Genomic DNA, 21,908 nt, shown 5'->3' with positions numbered 1-21,908 from the left:
GATAATTTAAGGTCACCTTCAAATACAGCACAATCAAAAGCCGAAATACTATTGCACCTTTACAACAATTGGTATAATGGCAACAGGTTCTGTCTTACAAAGTCTACCTAATAGGCCTCATCAATATATGCAGAAGGGAAATTAACTATCTTGGACCCACTTTCCACGAATAGTGCCAGGAACATTCTAGATACTTCTTAAATACTTGATATCTGACTGTTGACTGATATCTTAGTGAACTACTGTGGAATGCTTTTAACAAAATCTTTAAAATATATATTATTCCACTGGGCTATATAAACACACCTCAAAACATTCTACTGACATCAAAAACCTTAATTTTATACTTCAGGCAATAAAATACAAAGAATTATAAAGCTACATCCTCAAGAATACAGGGTAAATTTAACACATTAGTGGACCAACTTTGGCAGCAAGATACCAAAATTTACTACCCAATAAGATAGTATACTAACCAGCATTGCTGCATAATTTATTTTGTGTTTGTGCGCTGAAAATACTTCAAAATGATGTTCTGGCTGTGCGCAGTGGCTCATGCCTGTAATCCTGGCACTTTGGGAGGCCAAGGCGGGTGAATCGCTTGAGCCCAGAAAATCAAGACCACCCTGGGCAACATGGTTAAGCCCCATCTCTACAAACAAATCCAAAAATTAGCCGGGCATATTGGTGCACTCCTGCAGTTCCAGCTAGTCAGGGGGCTGAGGGAGAAGGATTGCTTAAACCCGGAAGGCAGAGGCTGCAGTGAGCAGAGATGGCGCCACTGCACTCCGGCCTAGGTGACAGGGCCAGACTCTGTCTCAAAAAAATAAAAAATAAAAATAAAATAATGTTCAGTTGTCAGTACTTTTCATCTTGGCTGCCATAGTTAAACAGGCCATAAAGAAACTTGAAGTCAGATTCAACTAGCATTTATTAAACAGAACTATTAAATAGCAAGTATTGTGCTAGACTTTTCCACATAAATTGATAATTCTCATGACCAGCCAGATTTGGAAACCACCCTGCAATGCTGGGCCACATAACTCCACAATGCTATGCCCAGTACCTTCAATGACAGGATAAGAAACCTCCAAAAAAAAAAAGCCATCCATTTCATCGGGGCAAATTCTTCTCTTAGCAAATTCTAATATTCTCTATTAGCAAATTCTTCTATAATTAACCAAAACTGTTTTCTAAAAAAGTCTATCCTAGCACCTCTTCTAGTATTACAAATGAGCCTTCTTCTCTCCTATATGAGAAAACAGCTATCCACAAATAAAGTTACTATGTCTCCAACTTCCTGCAATTTAAACTTGTCTGCCCCATCCTTGATCTTTCTGGTAGCATTCCATCTTTTTCCTTCTTATAATTTACAACTAATACATCGTTTGTTTGTTCACTTTTTATAGCTTGGGTTCTTCGCTAAACTAGGGCTCTCTGAGTCCGAGGATCATGTCTATTTTGTGCACCATTGCACAGCCAGCATCTAAAACATAACAGGTACACAATAAATATTTGATGAATAAATTAAAGAATAAATGATTTAGGCACATATGCTCATAATCTTTGGTTTATATCACCACACTCATTTTTAGAGATAGGGTCACAGGAGAAGAATAAGAGTTCCTCAATTAGCTGATCTCCTACATAGTAGGAAATCTCAGTAAATGGTTTTTAAGTGGATTTTTTAATGATAAAGATCAGCAGCATTTGTTTATTCTATAAATACACATATTGATTTTCTACAAAGTGCAAACAATGTACCAGACACTGATGATATAGTGGTGAGCAGAGTAGATACAGTTCTTGCCCTCATGATGTGATAATGAAATTTAAGAGGTTACTATATAGAGAAGCAAAGTACACTATTTATTGCAAGACAATTGCATTAAGTTCACATCCTCACATAGATCCGGCAGTGAGACATCAATCCCAGTAATCAGATAATAACCACAGCAAGGAAAAAGAGAAGATGGTAGGCCTCAATTTAAACAAGTAAATCACGGAGTTATAAAGCTGAGACATGAGTAGTCCAATTCATAAACGCAGAAAGTAGAATGGTGGTTGCCAGGGGCTAGAGGGATAGGAGAATGGGGATTTGTATTTAATGGGTATAGAATTCTATTTTGGGAAGACAAAAAAGTTTTGGAGATGGATGATGGTAATGGTTGTACAATGTTAACAGATGTAATGCCACCAAATCGTACACTTAAAAATAGTTACAATGATAAATTTTATGTTGTGTATATTTTAACACCATAAAGAAAACTACAAAAAGAACTGTGTCACACATGGCAGTTCTATTTCAAACAGTGTAGTAGTCATTTACCATGCACACATACAGAACTCTGGGTCCCGAGTTTGTTTTTGAGTTCCACGTGCACAAATATGGAGAAACACTACCAACAGCAGGAACTTCAAGTGCAGGAAGACAACCACATTTGACAAATGATGTATCATTATGTGACCAGTGAGAAACCTCAAGGATGCCGACAGCTCATTTTTTACTTAAATTTCTTTTCAGGAAAGCTCTCTAGGACTGTGAGACTCAGTGATTATTTCTTAATTATCTCACCTCCAAAACACAAAGAAATTTTTACCCCTCAAGTTAAAAAGCTTAACTTTGAAAAAATCCTAAGGACACAACTACCAGAAATGACTTAGGGAGGAAGTCGGAAAAGCTAATTGGAAAATGTTAACTCTGTCTGAACACTCCAACTGCCCTCAGACCCTTCTTCCCACAGGCACCAGGGAAATAAAATTTAGAATCAAGATACAGGTGGCATATGACTGAGGAGAAAAGCTCCTTTCCTAATGTAAAATGTAAGGCATACTGCAACAACATTCCTCCAAGCACTTCTCAGAATCAACCATCCTACCAATCATTCATACCGATAGCAAAACCAGAATAGCGTCACCGCCAAGCCAGTCAAACTGTCAACAACATTTATTATTGTGTGTACAGGGTACCAGTAAGTGATACAAAAGAAAAAGTCTCATCCTTTGCCCTTCAGGAGCTCATAACAGGAAGAATAATTATTTCTGCCATACATGTAGGGCAGGGGAGTTGGAAGCCAATGAAGAAAAGAGCAAGAGCTCTGGAGTGAGACAGATCAGTGATCTAATAACCAACTCTATAACTTTTTATCTGTATGACCTTAATGATAATACATAGCTAAATTACTGAGGGCTTACCATGCACCAGGAAGTTTGGTCCATAATCCATCCCAGCTAATCTTCACAAACCCTATAAAGTAAATACTATTATTGTTTCATACATAAACTCAAGTTATTTAATTTCCCTGAGCCTCAGTTTCCTTGAGGGGATGGAGGATTAACACCAACTTTATATCGTTGTTTTGAAAGTTACATGAGTTAATGCGTAAAAAAAAAATAGCTTAAGATACTGTAGACTCTCAGTGAATGAATACTGATACCACTATTTAATTAAATGACTATAAAATGGCACATATTTAGAAAAATTATTCCAAGAAAACATTTTAGATATTTGTATTTTGTTATAGTCTGAACCATTTGTAAATGCAATTTAATTCAGCAAGTATATGTATTTTTGCTATACACAAGATACTGTGCCAGCTACTGCAATACGCACACCAATATATGACACAGTTTTGGTCATTAAGGAGTTAGTAATCCAAAGAATTAATAACAGAATAAATTCTATCTTAAAATTAACTCAACTAACCAAGACCTAAGAGTTTGGCACACTGTGAAATATTTTTATTCTGAAGTGTATTTTGTTATATTCTCCACCACTGTTTTGAACTGCAAGATGATTTTTTCCCTGAAAAATATAACTTTCTACAAGTTAAATACCAGGTTATCTCACTAAAGTATGGTTCCTCTTGTTTTTCACATTAATATAGCATATATTTTTTATAAACACCTGTACCAAGTGAACACTTGCTGATTTTCAATCATCAGCATGCAATTCACTCAATAAAAGAAAATAAGCAGCCGATATTCAGGCATTCTGTTTATAATGACAACCTAAACTGCCATTCAAGCTCACTGCTGTCTGTTATAATTATCAGAATGAGTGGAAAAAAAAGATCAATAATGGGAAAGCTTCTTATTCATCTCCCATGGCAATGTGCTTTCAATTCCTAGTGAGATTTCCCCAGATATTTATGGAGAAATCTTCCCAGAACATTGATCTCAATTGAAAATCTTAACGTTTGGGAGAATGCAGGGAATTTCCCCATGGAAATGGGGAGAGATATGGTATAAGATACTGGGCATTCCTGCAGTAAACAAGTACTGAGCATTTATAAAATGTTTGAGAGAATTGATAACATGGTCACTGTAATTAATGTGCATTATAAAATGTTTCCCATCCCTCCAGGTAAACTCCATCAAACTATAGTTTTAAAAGCAGTTAACATACTGGAATAACAATCATTAGTCAAAACCCATTACATTTCATTGTGAAATCCCCAGTATTATCATTCTCCTTCATCTTTCCAGGAAAGAATAGCAATCCACGTATATAATTAAATGATATCACCATTTATTCACATAAAAATCAAGCAAAGGCTTAAAGACAGTATTTTTCAATGTATCTAGAAATGTCCACTAAACTTAAGTTTTAAAATTTACATTTTAAACCACAAATGATACTTCTGATTCTTAAGTTTCCAATTTATTTTCAATTTCTTAATACATTTTTATTCAATTTTAGTTTTATGCATTTCAATGTTCAACATTCAGACTACCTCACTATAAATATTGAAAGACAGTCTCATCATTACAGATTAAACTGATTCCAAATCGTCTCAACAGGATATTGAGAACTTACCTTTAACTGAAAATGTTTCATTTTATTAAGTTGATACTAAATGACTACAAATGCCAAGTTCTATACTGGTACTAGGCATATAAAAATGACTTCAGAACACAGTAAGAAGGAGAAACACAAGAAAGACAAGAATTAAAATACAACATGAAAAGTGCCACACTAGTATTATTATATCAATGCCCCACAGAAACACAGAGGGAATATGCCCTCATTACAGCCCCCATCCTTTCATTTCTACCTGGAAAAAATGGAGACCCTACACTTCCAAAGGAGGTAGTTTTGAGCTGAATATCAGGGGACAAATAATAGCTCACTAAGAAAACTTAAAAAGAATGAAAGAACATTCCAAGCAAAGAAAAATGTAAGACACAAAGCCCAAAGGTAGAAATGGGCATGGTGTTTTCAGAGAATGTCAATTAGTTGTGTCAATGAGTTGCAGCACGGACAAGACTGGGACCGGGAGTCAAATAAAAAGGATGAAGGTAAAAATTATCTACCTACAAACCAAACTGTAAAGACTATTCCATTTCATGCTAAGGTGTTTACTCTATACTACAGGCAAGAGCTGCTCATTTACATTTTCTCTTTGTGTTTGAAAATGATTTCAGTGAAAACACCCCTTTACTCACTTCTTATTTACTGAAACGTACTGATTGAGCACCGTTTCTCTGCCAGGATTGGCAAATATCACAATGGCCAAAATTTTTCTGCAGCCTGGTTTTATATGGCCCACAAACTGAAAATAGTTTTTACATTTTTAAATGAATGAAAACAATCAAAGTAAGAATAATATTTCATGACACGTGTTTATATAAAATTTAAATTTTAGTGCCCCTAAATAAAGTTTTATTTCAACTCAGTTATATTCACTCCTTTGCCTATTGTCCATGGCTGGTTTTGTGATATGGTAGCAGAGATAAGCAGTTGCAATAGAGACAGTATGGCCTGCAAATCCTAGAACACTTACTAAAACAGAAAAAGTTGCTAATTTCTACACTAAATACTGGGAAAACAAGAGGTCTAATTATGGAGATGAACAGAGAAGCAGATCTATACAATTCAGTATGATAAGTACCGTGGTACAAGTAATCTCATAATATTTGATTAGCAGATGCTTGGGACACATAGCCGGACTCTGAATAAGGAAAGGCTTCTTTTTTAAATTTTTTTTATTTTCAAAGGTTTTTGAGGAACAGATGGTGTTTGGTTACATGAATAAGTTCTTTAGTGGCGATTTGTGAGATTTGGGTGTACCCATCACCTGAGCAGTATATACTATACCCAATTTGTAGTCTTTTATCCCTCACCCCCTCCCACCCTTTCCCCCAAGTCCCCAAAGTCCACTGTATCATTCTTTTTTTTTGTCTTTGCACAATATTTCATTAAAGATCTTTACAGAACAACATCCAGACTCCAGAATACAGCTGCCAAGGAGACCCTGTTACGCTGTGGGGACTGGCTGGGTCATGGCAGGCGGCTCTGGCTTCCCACCCTTCTGCTCTGAGACGGGGTGGTGGGCAGTATCTCATCTTTGGGTTCCACGATGCTCACGTGGTCAGGCAGGGGCTTCTTAAGGCCAGTCTTACCAGTTGGGTCCCAAGGCAGCATGATCTTCACCTTTATGCCCAACACACCCTGTCTGAGCAACACATGGCACACGGCAGTGTCAATGTAGTAGTTAACACGGTCTCCGCTGTGGATCATCAGGCCATCCACAAACTTCATGCATTTAGTCCTCTGTCCTCGGAGTTTTCCAGACACCATGACCTCGCAGCCTTTGGCCCCACTCTCCATGATGAATTGCAACACACCATGGCAGGCCCTCCTCACAGCAAGCCCTCCTAGGAGCTTGTAATGCAGAGACTCTGCCTGGGCAATGGCACAGACCCCCAGCGGCCACCTTGTCAGCATAAGGCGCTACACTGCCCTCTGGAAAGCCAAACCTCTTCTGAACTACAGCAGTCAGTTCCCGAATCCGCCAGCCCTTCTCACCAAGAACATTCTGTGTTCTAGTGGCTAAGATAATGATTTCTTCCCTGGTTGGTATAAAGGAAAGGCTTCTAAAACTGGATTAGATAAAATTTAGAGACTAAGCGATGAAGAGCCTTACATGTCCTGCTAAAGACTTCCAATTTCATACTGAAGGCAACGGCAAGCCTTTGATGGGTTTTAGGGTCTATGACATGATCAGTTTTATATTTTAAAATGGTGATCCTAGAAGAAATGTATATAATTATATTTAATGCTATTTTCTTCCATAGCAAACACAACACTGGGATGTAAGGATTATTTCCTCTAAGAAGAATTACTTATCATTCCTGTCAGGCAATCATTCACTTTTTCTCTCTTAATAAAATAATAATAATAACAATAATAGCTAGTACTTTTGAGTGTTACCATGTGCCAGGAACTTGCTAAGTGCTTCAGTGTATTAATTAATTCAATCCTCACTCATATAATCTGAGCAAATAATTCTTGTCAAACTGGGTGCATAAAATAATGTAATAAGATTTAACCCTTTTCTGGATGAAAACATTTCTAGTGCTCAAATCACATATTCTTGTCTGCTCTTAGGCAAATCTACTGAACAGTTGTAGCATAAACTTTAACTCCCTTCGTCAAGCAAGACAGATAGTTATATAATCACTCGTTTATCCACTCCAATTATTGACTGAGTGTCTATCATGTGCCAGTAACTGTACTGGGAAGATATGAGTGTATACCAGCAAGTAGTTCTCATTCCCAGGGGTTACCATGGCTGAATGAGGGGAGCAACCATACCAGCAATCTCAAACCTGAACCACAGTCACTGTTTCCCCTCCGCCCAGGATTATACTGTTGGATACATCTAATAGTTGAAATTCTTATTAAAATATCTACCTACTAAGCAGTTTTGTGAGTTGATGTTCTGGTAAGAGAGAGAAAAAGACCGTGAGAGACAAAGAGAATCAATGAGCATTAGTGATGAAAATGAAGCCAAGAAAGACAGAAATCACTGGTTCACAGAGAGCCAAGGATTGGTATTTCGACCTGTTTTCCAATAGCAAAATTAATGAAATAACAATGGATTGTTACCTGGAGTAACTAGGTTGGAAGTGGAGAGAAAGGGGCTTAGTGAGGGGAGGGTGAACAGCTAGTGTGCGGACAAGAGGTGGACCTCCCTCTGTGATATGTAGCATTTGCCTTGATTTATGCTATAAAAGGTGCAGGAAATTTTTTATACATCTAAATATTTTTGTGTTAGATAAACTTTCTTTTGAGTTCAGATCTAAATTTAATAATCATGTATACATCTAAGATATAGGATATACTATGCTTTACAGGCTGAATAACTTCATTGGAAAATTAGATAAAATCAGATAAAAGAAAGAATTTGCCATTTTACTGGAGCACTGCACAAACTACAAGGTTTACAAACCAAGACTTATGAACCACAAGCTTAAAATCATGATTTTGTAACTAAAAAGATACTGAAGTGTATCTGGAATTTCCTCTAAATTTCCAACAGCAGCAACATACCTCTGAGCTTCACCAGAAATCAACTCAGAGAGGGAATGATGGCATTTTGTAGATCTGTACTTTTTCAATTCACCTGAGATGGATAGCTTCACTACTGCATCTACTCCTTACAGTCTGAACTTGACCTGCTGTCAAATGGAAGGAGAAAAATTAGGTACAGAAAAAAAACACAAATCTCCCCCAAAAACTTCCCACATATAATTTTCTCTCATTCAATGTTTTTCTTCTGCACATCATCTTTATCCTCAGTTATGTTATTAGAAGACTTATAGGAGAGTTAAATAGGCATTTGTTAAGATGGTGAAAAGTCAAAAGTTTAGATAACTTTGAAAGATTCTTTTTGTATCTGATTTAATTGCAACTTTTCCAATATTGGAATCGGTTGCCTTACCTCTACTGCTTGAAAACACTCTTTGTTCCTATTTCTCTTGCATGCTTCCCATTTGGAGACATTTTCTACATCAGGCAGATTTCTTTCCCCTCTCATCCCAACAAAATCTGCTATTCAGGAAAGTCAGTAAACAGCTCCATGATCTCAGCATTCATTCTCTTTCATTTTCTGTGTATTCTTGATATATGCTATTGGAAATAGAGTTCCCCAAAATCCACAGTATAAGTAACCTGACTGTAGTATATTAATAGAAAATGAACTCTCATGGAAAGTTAGATCAATAGTTGCCTGGATAGAGATATAGGTCCCATTGTTCATACCTTCTTCTAAAATGATTTAGTGTCCAAAATGCCTATTGGTTGGTTAGAGCACAATCTCTGCCAATTGGTTTTGCTTCGCAGCTACACAAAGTTAATGTCCCACATGAGAAACCACTTTGGATCTCAAAATATTAAAAATCCTAAAATACAACTTAGAAAACACCAATTTGGACATTGGCCTTGGGAAAGAATTTATGACTAAGTCTTCAAAAACAATTTCAACAAAAACAAAAATTGACAAGTCAGTGCTAATTAAGCTAAAGAGCTTCTGTACAGTATAAGAAACCATCAACAGAGTAAACAACCTTCATAATGGGAGAAAATATGTGCAAACTATACATCCAACAAACATTTAATATCCAGAATCTGTAAGAAACTCAAACAATTGAACAAGCAAAAACCAAATAACCCCATTAAAAAAATGAGCAAAAGACATGAGCAGACACTTCTCAAAAGAAGACATTCAAGCAAACATATGAAAAATGCTCAACACCACTAATCATCAGAGAAATGTAAATCAAAACCACAATGAGATACCATCTCACACCAGTCAGAATGATTATTAGAAAGTCAAGAAAAAGAATGCTGGCAAGGCTGCAGAGAAAAGGGAACACTCATACACTACTGGTGGGTATGTAAATTAATTCAGCCATTGTGGAAAGTAGTTTGATTTCTCAAAGAACTTAAAACAGAACTACTATTTGACCCAGCAATCCTATTTCTCTGTATCCAAAAGAAAATAAATCATTCTACCAAAAAGACACATATACTCATATGTTCATAACAGCACTATTCACAATAGCAAAGACATGTTGCCTATCAATGGTGGATTGGCTAAGAACCTGTAGTACATACACACCATGGAATACTATACAGCCATTAAAAAATGAAATCATGTCCTTTGTAGCAACATGGGTGCAGCTGTAGGCCAGTATCCTAAGCAAATTAACACAGGAACAGAAAACCAAATAATGCATGTTTCACTTATAAGTGGGAGCTAAACATTGGGTATTCATGGACATAAAGATGGCAACAATAGAAAATGGGTACTACTAGAGGAGGGAAGGAGAGAGGGAAACAAGGGCTCAAAAACTAACTATTGGGTACTATGCTCAGTACCTGGGTGATGGGCTCAACCATACCCTAAACCTCAGCATCATACAATCTACCCAGGTAACAAAACTGCACATGTACCCCCAAATCAAAAATAAATGTTGAAATTTTAAAAATTAAAAAATAAGCAAATAAATAAATGAAACACTTTTTAAAAGAGAAAAAATTCTGATTTCTAATGAAAAGCTGATCTTTGACAGCCTTCTCTCAGTATGAAATAGATTTTTTAAATATTATGGACTGTTTGTACTTAAATGAAACAGTTTCTGCATGAAATCTATCATCCATATTTAAGCAGAGTGGGTAAGATTTAGCAAGAACATTGGATAGCTATTGTTTTACAATTGCTATTGTAAAAATAATAAAATCTGTTTTAACTTGCTTTGTATAACACTTAGTAGAGAATAAGCCTTGCATTTTAAAGGCATCCAACAATGAAAAAGATGTTTTATAAGAAAAATTAAAACAATTCAAATTTTGTATTCTAGCTCTGATTTTTGCAAATTGCTTGCCCCATCTTAATTACAATGCACACTAGAGATTTTACCTAAGGAAAAAACGTATTTAATAAAAATATTGAGCACCTACCATATGTACTGCAGAGGAACCCAAAATAAAGAAGTAGTCAAGACGAAATTAACTGGTAATACACATTAACATGGCAAACAACCAACCCTGTTCATTTTTTATACCATATATTTTTCAGTATATGCAGGAACCCAATCAATGAGGATTGTTAATAATTTAAATTCCAAGGGTAAAAAGAAGCCTACTTAAAATATAATTGGAAGAGGTTTCACGTCATCCTGTTTAGATGAACATAAACATTAACCATGAAAAGGATTAATTAAAATGAGTTTATTGTCTTTCTCTAACCCTCTGATACACTAATGTTGAAATGGAAAGGTTGCTAAGGTGTTCCACTGGTGTGGTTTCCATTCCTCACTTGTTTCAGAGATTTACCTGAATAGATATCCAGTCAAAGAAGTCACATAAAGAAGACAGAAAGAAAAACATAAGTTCCTTTGAGGTTTGCCCTTGAAGCGCCCCTGCTTGGCTTCCCCACAAGACACAACAGGGCAAACCCACAATGGATTTGCTTTTTTCTTGCTGATACAAACTTCTAAACTTCCAGGTTCTTGGCAAAACCTGGAAACATCTCTTGTCACTAGAACAAGAAGATCTGCTTCTCGGTCTGATTCTCTTTCCAACTCCAGCTCAACTTGACCTTTCATGATGTACACTTCCTTGTTTTTCTCACAAACAGCTCTGATTCCTCTATCAGCTGGCAGACAGTGTTCATTCTGTCCAGCTTTGTTTTGGTTTGCAGAGCCTGGGAGACAGTCTATGTTTTGAATTTGCTGAATAATGCTATTATTTGGTTTATTCTTTGTATCTTCTATTTTTAGCAAAGGTTTCCATTTCTAAAAATACTCAAAATTATGATAAATATTTTGGGGATTTGGAGTTTAAACAAAATGGCTTCAACAAAGGAAAGCATTTAGAATTGTAAATTTGCATTTAAACGCTTGACCATGCTGGTATCACTTATGTGGCAATATCAAACAGCATGAGATAAATCAGAACACAGCTTGAAATTATAGGCCTAACTTATTTGATTTCATAATAATTTCAGGGTCTTTCCTTTAAAAATCAATAGCTCAAAGACGTATTTTTTCCCAGGGAATTCTCTTCTCTTTTTGAATAATGACTCTCCCATGGGTCACAGAATGGCATATATAAAAGCACTATTTCTACAATAATTATTCCTAATTTTTAAATTTAGCTAAATAACATCTGCCACATATTTATAAGTATAAAATTAGACAAAGTCATTTAACTGAAAGGAAACTAATTTAAAATATGTAAATGAAAATATTCTATGCTGGACCAAGGATTTGCATATAAGTTACTATTTTGAACTGCACTTGTGTGATTGCAACATAAAGAATTAACATGCAGCATAGAGCCCTTTGGCATAGCCCTAGAAAAAGAAAAGGAACTAAGAACATAATATTCACAATCAAACAAATTAATAAACTGGAGTATTGATCATAGGAAAGTGGAGTTGTGGAAAGAAAAGCTACTAGAGAAGATTAAACTATTCTCAAAAGAAATCATAAAATTTAAAAATTTCTAAGAAGGTGAAATTTGTTGCAACAAACAAAGCAAAAAACATTCCTAGTTTTTTTTGTGTGCTAATGTTGTGATTGATAATATTAATATTTGTGTAGCACCTTTCACATTAGAATCCCAAAAGTCTAATGATTTTTTTCTTGCAAAGAACATCAAAGTTGTCCTACGATACACAGAGTAGGTTGTACCCCCTTCCTTCAGCAGAACCTCCTTTGTGGCACTTTGCCATATGCCAGCCTCTCTTCAAAGTGTATTTTTTTATTCTAAATCTTCAGTGCAGCAGATTATAGTTCCCTTTTAGAGATGAGAAACTAAAGTACACAAGGATTCATTAATTTGCCCAATTTTTCATAGGTAGAAAATAGTAAAGCAGAGACTTTATCCAGGTATCTGCCTGTAAAATTCACTAGTTTAATTGCCATGTTTTGCTGCTTCTGCTCTACCAAATCCTTCGGAGAACCACAAGATGAGCTCCAGATTTCTAAGATGCAGTTGGCTAATCCCCTGGTTCCATGTTATCCAACTAGCCTTCGTTTTCTATGTTGAAGGACTTTGAATCTCCAGACTAGGTCTTGGCTTCCTAACTCATCTGCTATACAGGTAGGCTCCAGTGTCAGACTGGTTGAGTTCAATTTTCATGGGGCCACATTATGGTTAGAGGAAGACAACGTCTCTTGTGTTTTTGTTTTAAGAGAAAATTCTCAAAATATCTCTCTAATAACCTAGTACTATATCAAGTTTTTAAGGAATGTATCCAAAGGCAAGTGTGAAAACTTGTTTTCTATGGATTTATTCTGGCCCTCTCCTGTGGTAAGCTGAGCTAGGATCAATGACCTGGTCTATCTAGACTAGTACTTAGACTCAAGAACTAGCTAGACCCGTGACAGAAAGACAGTTCTTGGCTCCTTCACAGTGAGTTCCCACTTCCTCCTCTCATCTTTATCCTTTGCACTTCTCTCTGTCTGCAGGAGAGGAAGCCAGTAAGCCTTGGAGAAAGAACTCTTTTCTCTAAGGCTCAAAGCAGAGAAATGTATGAAATAATTCTCAACTCTCAGCTATTGAATGCTTACTATGTGGCTAATTCTAGAGTTGTGCATGGTCAAACATAACAACACAGCACAAAAGAAAAGCATTGTGAGAGTCACCAGAATCCATCTTAGCTTATAAGTAAGTTCACACAAATTGTACAAACTCAAATAACTATCCTAAGTTTCCTCTAAACTCTTGCTTTAATCATAGCAGAAGGCTCTCAAAGCTACTGACAGCCAGCAGTTGCAGAGTCGAATGCAGTCTGACTGGCCACCTGTTGCGAGGTAGAAGCCAGGAATAAATGTGAGTAAAATCAACTTTATTAGTCAGAAAAAGAGACATCTGCTATAACAGTCAGTACAACCACCCAAAAGGACAAACTATAGTCCAAACTACTTTCCAGTTCCTGTTTGCTTCTCTTCAACCCTCCTTCACATCTAATATAGGAATATCTGCCATTTACTATCTGTATCCTACCACAGCATAATTATTTTCACTTTTTCAAGTATAGGCTAAAACACATGTATTTAATATGTAACTAATAGATATGCATTAGAAAATTTATAAAGAGATTTTTTAACTGAATAATATGTTAAATACTAAAAATGGAAAATGTTCTCACCATATTTAATTTTTTAATTAAAAATTAGGTGACATTTTAACTCTCACTAACTGGTTTTAAAAGTCCTTTTGTTTTGATTCCAAATGAAATCAGGCAAGCTATCTCAAAGCGTTCAGTTAGGATTTATAATCTGTAAGGGAAGCTCCCAGTGGAAGCAGGGTTTCACTTGACGGAAAGAAGAAAACCATTAATTGTGAAACACCTAGCATGTGTCTGATGTGCTGGACAGATTTACCTACATGTTATCTTTTTAACACTAATATTATGCTTGTTAGGGAGGTATTATCGGAACCATTTTATTGATAAGAAAATTATGTTTCTGAAAAGTTAACAAACTCATCTAAGGTCACATAGCTAATAATTAGCAGGTTGTCTGCTTGCAGAGCTGCCAACCCTAGTAAACAGCACAGTATACAGTTTCCATATCCCATGCCTGAGGAACTTAAACTGATGTGATAAGATGGCTAAGTATCAGAAAATATGGCAGAACATGCCATAATGACATTATAAACAATTACTTTTTTAAACAAGCCAAAACATGGATTACTTGGATCATAAAGGCAAAGGAAAGTGCAATCACCCTGTACTTCTATATCACCATCACCTCATTAGTTAAGTACAGGTCAAGGTCTCCCTGGAATAACAATGAACCCAGGTGAGGAACTCCAGCCCTCATGATCATGCCCACATAGAAGAACCACATTAAATGTCTGCCTTTCTCTCTCTCTCTCTCTCTCTGTCACACACACACACACACACACACACGCAGAAACACACACACACCATTCAGGACTCTAGAGAAGTTCCTAGAGAGTCAAGATAAGGATAGCAACATTACCAAAGCAATGTCTGAAAGAAAACTGATCTTAGAATTAACACAGGGCACTGCTTTCAGAACTGCATTTACCTCCCATTGAGGTCTCATCTGGCTCCTCATGTAAATAAGGAATAATCACAACTACGTCTTCCATGAAGTCACCCAAGTGTATTTTAGGAATGTAAAGGCACAGATTCTAACTTATTATCAGCCATGCTGAGGAGGAAAAGCTCAGAAAGGATCAAAGACACACTAGCATCCTTGGGGACCCGAAGATAACTGTCAGAGTAGAATGCCTGAAACTGAGATGAAGACGGGGTTGCCATTACTGATAAGGTCTGGGTATGAGTGAGGAAGCAATTAACTGAGGTTGGAAGATAAGGTCATGGAGAAGTGGAATCCTAAGAACTGGGAGTGTGTAAGAAGGATCATCTATATACACATTTAAATGGCCCCGAATTGAGATAATGTTAATATGGGAGGAACAGAATAAGCCACAAGAGAAGATTGCTGGGTAAAGAGGAGAGAGGACCCAAGGGTTGGGTAGGCAACAGAAACAAAAGTAGTGTAAGGGAGTTTAAGAGAAAGGCAAGAGCATGATCTGAAAACCACAATGACAAACAAGGAAGACATCTATTCTACTCCCAAGCCTAGTGGTATGAAGTATGGTTATAAGAGGAAAAAACAGCCACCTCTTGTCAGGCTTGCAGTGAAAGCAGCAACCTTAGGGAGAGCCAGTTGTCAGAGCAAGAAGGTGAAAGGAATTATTTCGAGAAAAATCTCAAACTATAGAAGACTTTGCTGAAAATGGTCCATGGACTCTAGAAAGTATAGAGAGAATGTACAGAGACTGAAATAATTACAGAATGGAACATGATGGGGTGGGACCTGGGAAACAGAGGTTTGTTGTTGTTGTTGTTGTTACTGACTTGAGGTTAAGGACACAATGAAATTTGTCTCAATAAATTCAAAGCAAATGGTAAAGGTAAGGCTTTGGGTTTCAGAAGTACGAGTAATGGGTTTCTGGAGCTTCCTCTTCACCCTTAATGATGCAGGCAGAAGTTATAGAGGAGGTGTGGCCTTAATCTCAGGGCACATCAGCTCCTCACTACAACCCTTATGTGGTAGGTACTATTATTATTTCCATTTTTACTTATTAAACAGAGAATGACCATGATAACTCTAGACTGTATTTAAAGCTCCATGGTAAAGGAGTCATGGACTGTGTGATGTTTAATACTGAGTGTCAATTTGATTGGATTGAAGGATGCAAAGTATTGATCCTGGGTGTGTCTGTGAGGGTGTTCCCAAAGGAGATTAACATCTGAGTCAATGGGCTGGGAAACGCAGACCCATCCTTAATCTGGGTGGTCACCATCTAAGCAACAACTAGTGTAGGAAGAATATAAAGCAGGCAGAAAAATGTGGAAAGAGAGACTGGCCTAGCCTCACAGCCTACATCTTTCTCCCATGCTGGATGCTTCCTGCCCTGGAACATAAGACTCCAAGTTCTTCAGTTTTGGGACTCAGACTGGCTCTCTTTGCTCCTCAGCCTGCAGACAGCCTATTGTGGGACCCTCTGATCATGTGAGTTAATACTTAATAAACTCCCCTATACACACACACACACACACACACACACACACACACACATATCCTATTAGTTCTGTCCCTCTAAGGAACCCTGACTAACACAGTAAGAGCTGTCTGTTTTAGGGTGTAGGGCCAAGGAGCCTCTTGAAGGCAGACAAACTCAAAGAAAAGTATAAAGAATGACATTTACCTGTATATATACACTTTGAGAACTTGGGGATCACAAGTATAATAGTCAACTACACTACGAATTTCTCCCTTTCAACAAAAATCCTACGACCTCCATGTTCCAGAACAGTGCCACCTCTGTTGATATACATGTTGTAACATTTGAAGCATAATTTGAATATTTATGGTGGCCTACTTTATTGTTAGTCTTAACTATGTTTTAGAGTAGTCTAATATTTTCAGGCTGACTTTTCCAGACCAATTTAGTTTATCTGATAAGAAAATTTAGCTAGTATATTACGAGAAATATTGTAAAACGTTATTTCTTCTTAACATTAGCAAAGATTTTAACAAGGCCCTGCTTGCCTTCTATTATCAGACTGGGGAAACATGGTTTATAACTTAAATAACATTGAAAATTTGGCTGAAAAGTGCACTTAAAAAGCAGTTACTGATGGCACAATACCAACCTGGAAAAGTATAGCACATGTAAGTCCAAGAGATCATGGTGAATGATTAATTGCAAGCATCTCTCTTGGCAATTTTAACAATAACCTAATGTTTAAAATATGGAGCAGGAGGATATAGCTATGAGGAGGAAAAACACACCTGAGAAAGGGTACAGGAAAGGACTTCATTTAAGCAATATGACCTTTCTCAATTTCATTCAACCCAAAATTTCTCTGCTGGAATCCAGTAATACATCTTGTAATTGATTGGCATGCACATTAGGATGTAAACGAACTTTGCCAATGTCTCTGACAAGAGTTCTGAGGACTGTTTTGCAAATCAAATATATGTGAAATGTTATAAGGAATAAAAAACATTATGTTTGTACTAATAATTGTATCTATAGTAATAATGTTGGTATTATTCCTACTCAGACTAATATGAAGTGTTCACAGCTTCAAGACCTCCGGCATGAAAAGCATTGGTAATCATGTCATTATCTGTCTGATTTCTTTGTTTAAGTTCCATAGGAATACATTATTTTCCAGAAACAACCCTCATATACGACTTCTTGATGCATTAATAAAAAAAAAAAATCTGTGGCTCCTTTTAAAACAAGGCAAAAACAGCAGACCTGCTTGGAGCTACTTATATTTATGGGCATCGAGTGTTGTTAGCTTCTCTTACCGTATATGAATCAGACAAACAGAAACAGAAGAGTATGTGAAACTTCCCATATTTTTCTACTTATCTAAAAAAACTAAAATCAGAAAAGGAAACAGCATTCTCACCTAAGAATATCCTCCCCCTCAGCAATGATTCACATTTTTTCATGGATTTTATTACTATTATTACTCTACCGTCAGGGAATTCCAAGAATAAATAAAAATTTATGATCCAAACCGCAACCTCTTCCTCTCCCCCAGCTAAGGACCTGCCCCGTATGGAAACACGTACATGAACTGCCAGCCTACTCACACAGCCGTGTCAGACTGGCACCTGGGAAGTTATTCCACCCTGTCCAGGGAGCAGAACAACACTCAAGCTGTTACCCTTGCTTTTCAAAGGCCGGAATTACTGTGGGTTACATCACGCTTTGGCAGAAATATTACCCTTCCTGTGTCACCTTATGAAACGCCACCATATGCCCACTCACATTATGGGGCTTTTTCATGAACATACATATATTCCTGAGGATCAAATGTCCATGAACTAAGGAATTCCCAAAACCCTAAGATTAGGAACTAGATAATGACTAAAAATGACCTTCATTCAATGCAGACCACTGACACAGACTACATTGGGCCTTAGGAAGGAGGTTTGCTTTTTGTAATTCTGCACATTTTTCCTACATTTGATCAGATCCCAAAGACTCTGCTCCCTAGATAAAGATTTTCTTTCACCAGTGAGAGTTAATGCCTCAAGAAGAGAGCAGAGTTTCCAACAACACTGACATTATCACCTAATTCTCTATCCACCCCTAATTGCTAGTCCAAGATCGAATGACTAGAAAATCAATTTCTATTAATTATTCTATCACAATATGAAGAAAATTCTTCAAGGTATCATGATGTATGTCACCAACCCATAAATATGTTATATACCAAATACTCATATATGAGTGTTTAGCCTGAGATGCCTTTCCCTACAGAATCACTGGTTTAAATTATAGCTATGCTCTCTGGTTAGCCTATAAATATCTATTTGAACCATTATGTACCTACTCCAAGTACACATAGAACTATTTCAACTTTGTTTCACTATTAGAATATTACTTTTATGAAAAAAATGAATACAAAGTTTGTATTTATTTTAAGCTGAACCATATGAAAATGCAATTTCTGTAGGTCAAAAATGGCTGAATCTCGGCAATTTCATGTGGTTCAACCTAATCCATTTATTCAAAAAGCATTAACTGAATAATATGCACAAGAGAGAAAGAGGTTGGGGAAAAACAGTGGAAGACATAATGCATGTATTTAGAGATCACCACATCCAGTTAACACATAAATGGATATAATGGGTACATGACATGATGAGAGGCGATTTGATGCATTTTGACTCCAGCACAACTAAACACAGACCACGTGTGTTTTATATTACCAAGCAATGTCAGCAGATATTGTCACCTTGAGCCCAGCCCCCTTTGCCGAACCCACACTGTATGGGACAGGATGAAGGTCAGGTACCACCTGGCAGATAAACCATATGAATAGGAGTCAAATGTTTATTAGACTTTACCTACCTCGGAAAGGGCCGATGATTCAGCCATTCTCTATAAAAGTACTCAAACATAATGACCTGTAATTTAAATTTTCCTATTACTCTCTTTAGCTATAATGTTCATTCTAATTTGTTTTGGGTAATAAATAGATTAATCAATTTAATAAGGATATTCAGTCTATTTTCTATTTGAAAAATCCAGAGGACAAACACCTCTGCTTTGTGTTGGCTGCCTAATTATGCTAACTATATTTGACGGAGTATATATTAGACAGAGAGCCAAGCAGGATGTTTGGATCACAAAATGATCCCTTATTCTCAACTCCAAATCACACCATTAATCTCCAATTTAATTTCTCACAGATTTCTCCATAGTCAATAATATGTATGTATTATATTAATACTATTAAACTCCTGTAAAATTATAGTTTGGGAAATTCAACGATACAATCTTAGAATCCAGTTCAGCATCAATATAATTTAAAATTTTTAGTCATCTTTCTTAATATAGAAGCAATGCTCACTAAATTTTTAAAAATCAAACAATGCAAAAATACAGTAGAAATTAAAAGTTATATGTAATTGAGGTGAAAGGGGTGAGAGAGTAAGAGATGGTGATTTGGAAACAGAGTGACATTATATTGTTGTATCAAAATAACACATCCAAAAAGCCATGACATATACTGTTTTGCCTACAACTATTGCATAGAACTATATATGATTAATACCAAATATTGGTTTACAAATAAATGCCTTATCAATTTAAAGGAGGGAGGTCACCCCTCTACATGTCAAAAATAGATGATGGGTCTAATTCTTTGTCAATCACTGTAAGATACATTATCTTACTTGATGACTGATTCATTGAAGAGGTATTTATTGAGTGACTACCAAGTACAAAGCACTATGCTGGCCACTGAGGGAACCACAGTGAAGAGGCCCTGCCCTCCTGAAAATTGTATTCTAATGGGAAAGATAAGATACAAACAACCAGTTACACAATGAATTATTTAATTAGAATTGTTAATAATGTCCAAGGACAGGAATACATAGCGCTCTAAGGGGAAAGCAATCTAACCCAGTGGGAGAAGTATGGAAGGCTGCTTTGAGGAGTGCTATTCGCTGAGCTCTGAAGTTCCTACTCAGCAAATGAAAGAAGTGGGAAGAGGGTTGATATAGGGAAAGCCACAAATACAAAAGCCCTAAAATAAAAAAAAAAATTTTAAAAAACACACAGGCTATTCAAAGAACTGAAAGGAAGCTAGCGAGTCTGGAGTGGAGAGTGCAATGGGAAAACAGCCAAAGATAAGGGCTGGTGAAGCAGGCAGGGGCCAGATCCTCTAGGGCAAGGTTTCTGAACTTCAGGGCTATTGACGCTAGGGGTCAGTGATTCTTTGTTTTGGTGACCTGTCCTGAATACTGTAGCATGCTAAGCAGCATCCTTGACCTCCACCCACTAGGTGCCAATAGCACCCCTTTCCTATACCCAGTTGTAGCTTTCCTATACCCAGTTGTAGAACCTATACCCAGCTGTAGAACCAAACATGCCTCCAGGCTTTGCCAAAAGTCCCCTTAAGGACAAAATCATACCTGATTAAGAACCGCTACTATACAGCCTTATAGGTGATATTAATAAATTTGACCTTTATTCTGCCAGCAATAAGAAAACATTGAATATTTTAAGAAAGTGATTTATTTTTAAAACTATCTGGGTAGAACAAGAGGAGGTTAATTAAAAGAGCAAAATGCTGCAGCTGCCAGATAAATAAATGCTCTCTAAGCCTACAGAGGAGAAAGCAGGTTGGTAGGTCAGCCATTCCCAAAATGTTCTGAATTACCTCAATAGAAGTGGGAACAGGGCTACTAGTTATGTACTTCCCCATTGTCCATTCATTTATCTGAAGTTAGACTTTAGAGCTTCTTGTGCATCCGTGTTCACCATTCGGCCTGGTAGTAGTACTCTACATAGCAATTGCTAAATAAAACCTTTGCTGATGAATTGTCAGAATTCTAATATGCTTATTAGGGAGAGGGTAAGAATAAATTGTAGATGGAAATTATTAAAATGTAAAATATGTAGCAATGATTATATACATATATTATGCTCCTTTGAGGACATAACACAAAACTAGGAAATCAAATAGCAAAACTAAAGCAGATATCAAATACTGAAAGAGAAGTTGCGCCACCAGAAGCAGTAATTCTGTTTTTAGTAGAAGTCTCCTGGCTATACTAACTTGAGATCTTTATTGGCTAAAACAAAAAGTCAGTCAACTGTTTCCATCCTTGTTAACTCAGTTCCTTCTGCTTTTTAGGAAAAACATGTAATTTCTCACTGAGGTCTCTTTCTATTCCAATTCTGCTGCATTGTTATTTGTATTTTAATGAGTGCTTGGAAGGTATTTATTATGTAATTTAATAGCAATAAATAAAGTAAATCTGGATGAGCTCCTAAAACATTTGCTATGTACCTGCTTATTTAAAATAAGAAAAAAAAAAGAACATTTTCCATAATGACCAGGTAAATGTTTATTTTGCTTAGTGCCTCTATCTCCAGCCTTCATCTTTTTCTCTTACTTGTTCCCAAGTGTGGGCTCTGCCCATGAACTTACTATTCCTTCTCCATCTGTGCTCGAAAACTATTGCCCATCTGTGCAGGGTGAGTTTCATTCAAACCAATAACCCAGAAGCAAGATTCAATGTCCTTA

General features: G+C 36.6%; 1 protein-coding gene and 1 pseudogene across 3 annotated transcripts in view; both read right to left on the bottom strand.

Annotated features, from left to right (window-relative positions):
- The window catches only part of TAFA2 (TAFA chemokine like family member 2), a 566,967-nt gene that overhangs the window by 313,207 nt on the left and 231,852 nt on the right, over positions 1-21,908 (bottom strand). The window contains exon 1 of one of the 3 annotated variants that reach the window (XM_030822321.1): positions 8,339-8,614. The exons of the other annotated variants lie outside the window; for them this stretch is intronic. The gene's annotated coding sequence lies outside the window, so the exon portion shown is untranslated. Of the gene's footprint in view, positions 1-8,338; positions 8,615-21,908 lie in introns of those variants that run through there. 3 annotated transcript variants of the gene reach the window in all.
- LOC105740420 lies at positions 6,278-6,802 on the bottom strand (annotated as a pseudogene).

Source organism: Nomascus leucogenys, chromosome 11 (genome assembly GCF_006542625.1).
Source record: "Nomascus leucogenys isolate Asia chromosome 11, Asia_NLE_v1, whole genome shotgun sequence".
NCBI classification, from domain to species: Eukaryota; Metazoa; Chordata; class Mammalia; order Primates; family Hylobatidae; genus Nomascus; species Nomascus leucogenys.
This window is presented reverse-complemented; position numbering and strand designations above follow the sequence as displayed.